Source organism: Penaeus chinensis, chromosome 33, assembly GCF_019202785.1.
Source record: "Penaeus chinensis breed Huanghai No. 1 chromosome 33, ASM1920278v2, whole genome shotgun sequence".
NCBI lineage: Eukaryota > Metazoa > Arthropoda > Malacostraca > Decapoda > Penaeidae > Penaeus > Penaeus chinensis.
The window spans coordinates 9,098,704-9,106,203 of record NC_061851.1 but is presented as its reverse complement, the minus strand read 5'-3'; the positions used below and the strand labels follow the sequence as shown (position 1 = coordinate 9,106,203).

The following is a 7,500-nucleotide window of genomic DNA, read 5'->3' as shown; positions in this document are numbered from 1 at the left end:
TACTCTTATTTGTTGCTTTTAGCTTATCCAGGATGAAAAATACCTTCCAAAATATAATACAGAGTTGATTTTCACGTCCAAGGATCTCATTCACAATAAAAATATTCCACAAAAACTCCCATAGTGAATGATATGTCAAGGTGGGTGTTCGTGTGGATCTTCGCGCGGTTTGTAGTAGTATCATCTGTTCGAGGAGAAAGTGACTGAGACTAAAGTGACTTTTTTGACTGAAAGTGTAAGTCTCGCGACGTAGTTTCTACCCCTTTGATGTCTGTTTTGGCGCTAAAGAGTGTGTGAAATAAGTGCGTTTCGCAGTATCTAGTGAGAGGAGCGCGGAGGAAGTTGATATAAGAGTGAGAGAAGTAAGTTGATATTTTTACATAATATTTTTTTTGTTTTTGTTTTTGTTTTTTCCTTTTTTTCAGCGATTTGGTAGCAACTCTACGCCCAAAAACGTGTACTAATTTACAGGCCTCGTTGCGCTCTTCCTTTGTGTTCTGAGGGAAGGAGATCGAGTATTAGCCTTTAGTCGAAGAAAGAATTAAAACGAGTCGGATTTGTCGAGGTTGGTGGCGAAGGAAATTGAAAGTTTATTATTTATGCGTGAGTTTTGGTTTTATCTTTTCTCCTCCATTATCTTTACGGATTTCCAGACATGTTTCGTGCCGAGGTGTGATTTGGTTTACGCTCGAAGCTGCTAAATAGCGTGATTAGTAGGCTGAATGAGCAACAGATAGGTATTTGATAAGACTCTCCCTTTGTCTTTTGAGCTCCACAGATAAAAAATCTTTTTCTTAAAATATGCCAGGAATTTTGGTTGAATTCGTGCAATTTGACCGAGTTGACATTGCAAATGAAGTAGCAACTATGGTCTGCAATACATGTAGAGAATTTGGTGAGTGAGAGTGAAAGTTTGTTTCCCTTTTAATATAGTTCTCCAAGTCTTTTATTTATTTTGTTTCTTTTTCCTGGAAGTGATTTGCCCAGCTGTCAGATAAAATATTTATTCTTTGTTTTATATTTGTTTATTCTGGATGACTTGGTTGAGGGGAAATGGTCATGAATTCAGCCATGTATCATGTCTTTGTCATGGAGTTGGGGTATCACATCTGTTTTATAATCTTGCACTGTTTTTTTAATGATTGCAACTTATTCTGTCAATACTTATCTACTTGCTTGGCTTTGAGAGTTAGTAGTAACAAGAGATATAAATATTTATTTGATATTTTCTGTGAAAAAGAAAAAGAAATCTAGTAACTTTACCCTACTATGGAAGTATTTTTCAAAGGTTATAGACAAGATACATATGTAAAGAAAACAAAGGTATTTTGATAGTTACGGATAGTGATTTCTAAAGATAGAAGGAAATGGAAACAATCATCTGATAGAGCATAAGAGATAGTCAAACAACACAGGTACAGCTGCTGTGGCCTCGTATTTATTGCGAAATGACGAAAATATCTGCTGCTTATCACTGCTCAGAGACAAAGTCCACAACACCCTCACACAGCCAGAATTCTTAATGTCATAATTTCTGTAAGTTAGCAGGAAGTTCTAATAATATGAGGTATAGGGGTACTTGCCCTCCTACCTAGGAGTAGATAGAAGGTAGGAAAGGGTAGGTTTTGATTTTGGGGTTCTCATGATTCCTTGGAGAGTGGGTCGCTCTTGGTAACAAATTCCATTTTGATGTTACGTTTGAAAATGAATGAATTATGCATGTAAGATAACCAGGGAAGGCACATTGTTTTGTATGATTATTTTTGTAATTCAAATAATCTTGATCATAATTTCCATTGCAGACTAGTAGATTGTCTTAGTGAATTCCTTCCCCATCCTCAGGTTAGGAAATGTTTGTCTAGGACAAGGGGCACAAATTGTGTATCTATCATGCACTTGATTTCCACTTAATGTTGAGTATTTTAGAGCAAAAAGATGTAACTTTAGTACTTTTTGAATATGATTTTTTTTCCCCATATGGCACACAAAATGCAGAGTGATTGCAGTTACTTCTGTGCTAGTTAGTGCATTGGTAAAGGCCCAGCAAACTTCCAGCATGTATATTCTAGTAGAATTTACATGGACTGGTTCTTTTTATGATGATAGAACCAGAGGGGATCATCTACTAATACAGCCTGCTACCTTAATACCTCTTTTTGCTATGTTCACATAATACTTGCCATGCTATGCCTTTAATCTTATAGCATGACATGGTGATACACAATAAGTGAAAGGAAACTGTGTTTGTGAATGATTTGCTTCTTCATGTAAGGCTAGTTTTGATTGATTGTTATCTATAGAAGAATTGTATGTCCAGTTGAGTTCTTTTAAGAACGGGTGGCACTGCTTCGAAACAGATGTACATTGATGGTAGCAAAAATGCTTAATCTAGTTATTATTCATAGGGGAGTGAGGGAAAAGTTGATATTGATATTATAGTTATATATCAGTATATGTAAAGAACTTCTTTATTTTCACTTTCTTAGATGAAGTCTTCTTTGTGAAAGTCATAGGTAACATAGGCCATGTTATTAAAAGAAAGAAAAAAAAAGCTTTGAGCTTGTTTTACAAAACAACATTAGGCTTCATGAGAAGTTCCTGATGGAAATTAGAAATAGAGCATAATTGAAGAACCTGTCAAAACCTTAGTTGAACCCAGCAGCAGCACTATATTGCCTGGTTGCTGTAGGCTCACTGACCAAGGCTAATACACCTCATGTGTATTTTAGCAAGATATTGATTTATTCCTTGGGTGGTCTACAAGATCTGTTTTGCTGGAATGAATATGGTGGAGGTGTTTTGACTTGCCCTGTGTAAGTGTGATTGTAAGATTTTCCATTTAATATACTCACGAATGCAATGTTCATTTCTGTGTTCATTGATCAGTTTCCGTTTTCACTTGCATATATATATATATGCACAAATATGATCTTTTGATTTAGATAGAATTCAGATTTTGTACATTTCAGTTTACATTGTTGAACTATTAACCCAATGCTTTGGGAACATGTAATGTCCTCTTCGGGTTTGTTTTGTCAGTTTCCTCTACATATAGATGGCTCCAGCTCCAAAAGTGCTTAGCCATCAAGGCGTTGATTAATAGGCCTATCTATTTTAGTACTAAGTGTATCTTAAAATGCAGTAGTAATGATGGTGTTTTTGGTCTAGAAGTTTGATTTCTACCTTTGTTAATTGTCAAAATTATTATATTAGGATATTAGTTGTGCCACCTAGTACTGGTAGATAGCTCATGTTTAAAAAAAAAAGAGACAGTAAACATTTTTGGGAAAAAAGTATGAGTGGGAATTAAAAATATCACCCTACAAAATCACGCAGTTACATGATTCTGAAGCCAGTAATTACAAAATAGAAATAATGCTACATATGTAACCCATCCCAAATGTCATAAATAGAGCCACTCAGTTGCACATCTACTTCTTTCCACATTGACTGCACGTACACACTCCCTTTCATTTTATGCAAAAATAGTAATGTGCGACAGTTTTCTGAAATTATATTTTATTTTTGCAAGAAGGCAAATACTCCCCTGCCTTTTATATATAGTATGGTGGATATGGCAGTAATCTGTTATCATGGAATAGCCAGCTATTTTCCAGTTGTTTTTTCTGATTTGTATGGCAAATCTGACTCGGAGACTAATGGGTGGTTTTCACTACTTAAATAACTTGGGAAGTAGAAACATTTTTTATTCAAGTAGACTACTGTGATAGCCTATGCTAATAGTGAATTTGATTTATATAGTGTAGTGAAACCTTGGTGTATCAGTTTCAAAATAAACTTGAGACTGTGTAGAGTTTCTTTATTTTGCGCAAGATCAGGTTAAGAAATAAAACCATAGAAAACTACCAATTTGAACTCAGGTTTTATTTAATTGTACAAGTAATTGTAGTTGCTACATGTATCTTACCAGTTATTATTTGTATTTGTTTAAAGGAAATCACTGACAAAAGTCCCTTGTATATTTTCCTGTCAGTTATTGTTATTTTTGTTCTTCTCATATAAGTAAATTTATAGCAATTTAATATATGATTTAGTTGACTTTAATCTCATTTTGAAAGAGAAACAATGAAATTAGAAGTTAGCCAATAAGCACAACTTTCACACCCAGTCATGTAAAACAATCCATTAGGACAAATACATAAACCCAATGATGCCGGAAACATGCACTGTCCACTTTAGCTTTGTTTAATTAATTGATTTACAATTATTAATATCATCATCATCATCATCATCATCATCATCATCATCATCATCATCATCATCATCACCATCATCATCATCATCATCATCACCATCATCATCATCATCATCATCATCATCATCATCATCATCATCATCATCATCATCATCATCATCATCATCATCATCATCATCATCATCATCATCATCATCATCATCATCATTATTATTTTGTTGTATAAATAGCTCCATAGGTGCTTACGGGTAGTTATTTTGAAATCCTTTATTAGGCCCTGAGTTGAGAATATGGAAGTTGTCACTGTAGTAATTATTTTTTTTTGACTGTTGTTGTTGTTTTATTTAAAAAAAATAAAGTTAACAGTGTGATAGTAATAGAAATGAAGATTCTTTTTATTGATAGTGAGGTAAGTAGACAAAGTAATGTACATCTACAGATTGATTCTTAGATGACCAAGTGCTTGTGGAACTATCTCTTTAGATATGCTTAGAAAAACCCACTTTTGATGGTTTTCCTTGAAATCTCAGAGCTCCTGCTCACACTAAAAAAGATTAAGAAATTTTAATGATAATTTTTGTCAGTGTGAATGGAACTTGTTTAGATTTCTAAGAAAACCATCAAAAGTAGGTTTTTATATCTTTTTCTCTCCCTCTCTCCCTCCCTGTCTCCCTCTCTCCCTTCCTGTCTCCCTCTCTCCCTTCCTGTCTCCCTCTCTCCCTTCCTGTCTCCCTCTCTCCCTTCCTGTCTCCCTCTCTCCCTTCCTGTCTCCCTCTCTCCCTTCCTGTCTCCCTCTCTCCCTTCCTGTCTCCCTCTCTCCCTTCCTGTCTCCCTCTCTCCCTTCCTGTCTCCCTCTCTCCCTTCCTGTCTCCCTCTCTCCCTTCCTGTCTCCCTCTCTCCCTTCCTGTCTCCCTCTCTCCCTTCCTGTCTCCCTCTCTCCCTTCCTGTCTCCCTCTCTCCCTTCCTGTCTCCCTCTCTCCCTTCCTGTCTCCCTCTCTCCCTTCCTGTCTCCCTCTCTCCCTTCCTGTCTCCCTCTCTCCCTTCCTGTCTCCCTCTCTCCCTTCCTGTCTCCCTCTCTCCCTTCCTGTCTCCCTCTCTCCCTTCCTGTCTCCCTCTCTCCCTTCCTGTCTCCCTCTCTCCCTTCCTGTCTCCCTCTCTCCCTTCCTGTCTCCCTCTCTCCCTTCCTGTCTCCCTCTCTCCCTTCCTGTCTCCCTCTCTCCCTTCCTGTCTCCCTCTCTCCCTTCCTGTCTCCCTCTCTCCCTTCCTGTCTCCCTCTCTCCCTTCCTGTCTCCCTCTCTCCCTCCCTGTCTCCCTCTCTCCCTCCCTGTCTCCCTCTCTCCCTCCCTGTCTCCCTCTCTCCCTCCCTGTCTCCCTCTCTCCCTCCCTCTCTCCCTCCCTGTCTCCCTCTCTCCCTCTCTCTCTCCCTCTCTCTCTCCCTCTCTCCCTCTCTCCCTCTCTCTCTCCCTCTCTCCCTCTCTCTCTCCCTCTCTCCCTCTCTCCCTCTCTCCCTCTCTCCCTCTCTCCCTCTCTCCCTCTCTCCCTCTCTCTCTCCCTCTCTCTCTCCCTCTCTCTCTCCCTCCCTCTCTCCCTCCCTCCCTCTCTCCCTCCCTCTCTCCCTCCCTCTCTCCCTCCCTCTCTCCCTCCCTCTCTCCCTCTCTCTCTCCGTCCCTCTCTCCCTCCCTCTCTCCCTCTCTCCCTCTCTCCCTCTCTCCCTCTCTCCCTCTCTCCCTCTCTCCCTCTCTTCCTCTCTTCCTCTCTTCCTCTCTTCCTCTCTTCCTCTCTCTCTCTCTCTCTCTCTCTCTCTCTCTCTCTCTCTCTCTCTCTCTCTCTCTCTCTCTCTCTCTCTCTCTCTCACACACACACACACACACACACACACACACACACACACACACACACACACACACACACACACACACACACACACACACACACACACACACACACTATCATACATAGGTACATTATTTCATATAGCTATGATAAATTAAAGGGTATCCTATTAATATCTACATCCCTTCCACATAATATAAACCTAACGGTAATAATGAAGAAAAAAATAAGTCATCATCCTGTGAAGCAAGAGTCTCTTTTAAAGCACAAAGAGACCAAAGGCCCCATCTTGCACTCCTGCCAAGAACAGAGTAGGTGAAGTGCACAAAGGGTAGGCACATGAGGTCCTCAACCCTTCACTTATTCAGTCTCCAACCAGGGAGCATTCATATTGTCACACTTACCCTTTGTGTTTTGGCGTCGCCTATTTTTGTTGCCTTCGGGGAGGATGCTGGTAGGTCTGTTTGTGCTTGCTGAGGTTGCTGTTTTGATGCAGTGTTATTGTGGTTATTCTTAGTCTGTTTTTTTTTTGTTTTGTTTTTTTTCATGATGGTTTTGCATTGTTCCTGGGGTTTGGGTTAGAGGTCAATACATGTTTTTTTTTTCTTCTTGTTTTTTTTTTTATCGATAAACATCAGGAAAGGTTGTGAAAAGGATTGTTAGTTTTTCGGTTTGTTTTTCCTCCTGATAATGTTTTACTGATACTGAATTATTATTTGTTTTTGTAAAAGATTCTTATCATTTAAACTTTGTGATGTGCTCTCTGAAAGGTGATTTCATACTGGAAGTTCTTGATCTGATGCAAAATGTTATGCATCATGTCTCCAGTGGGATTGAAAAGCTTATGTGCAGCTAAAGTGATGACTAGAATTTGTTTTTCTGGTAGGGCAAGTTGGCTTTTATTTTTCTTGACACATTTTCCAAAAGATCCCATTTTTTTATGTTTTTTTTTTCTTTCTTTCTTTATTTGTTTATTTATTTATTATTATTATTTTTTTTTCTTTAGGGGAGGGGGCACTTTTAAACTAAATAACACATTCTGTCATAGGGACTATCCCTGTAGTCTAGAATGTAATTTGTTTACTTGGAAAATATACGGTTTGTTAAGTTTTATTGTTTATAGGTCGGTCCCAATTGAGTTTGTTTTTATAGAAATGGAGTAGTGAAATGAGGGATTTACTAGTTATATAGCTATGTTATTAGTGTCATTAGTATTGATATTTAAACAATATTTGTAGATTTCTAACGGTGTTTGTGTTTGGTTTTCAAAACAATCTGTTGCTATACTGTTTGCTTTTGTCTGATACTTCTCTAATGCTAACTTGTTATTTCCGTTGGCTATTTAAAAAAGGACTTTAGGGAAAGATGTCTTATATATTTTAGATGTTTAGTGTATAAGAATGAAATAAAATGAAATTAAACATTTTATACAAATCACTCAACTGATTTAT

At 38.1% G+C, this 7,500-nt stretch overlaps 1 protein-coding gene across 1 annotated transcript in view; it reads left to right on the top strand.

The window, feature by feature from the left end:
• Nucleotides 1–192: 192 nt before the first annotated feature.
• Nucleotides 193–7,500, top strand: part of LOC125043175 (E3 ubiquitin-protein ligase UBR2-like) — a gene marked incomplete in the record, with an annotated part of 126,590 nt that continues 119,282 nt past the window's right edge. The window contains 1 exon segment of the mRNA XM_047639168.1: nt 193–235.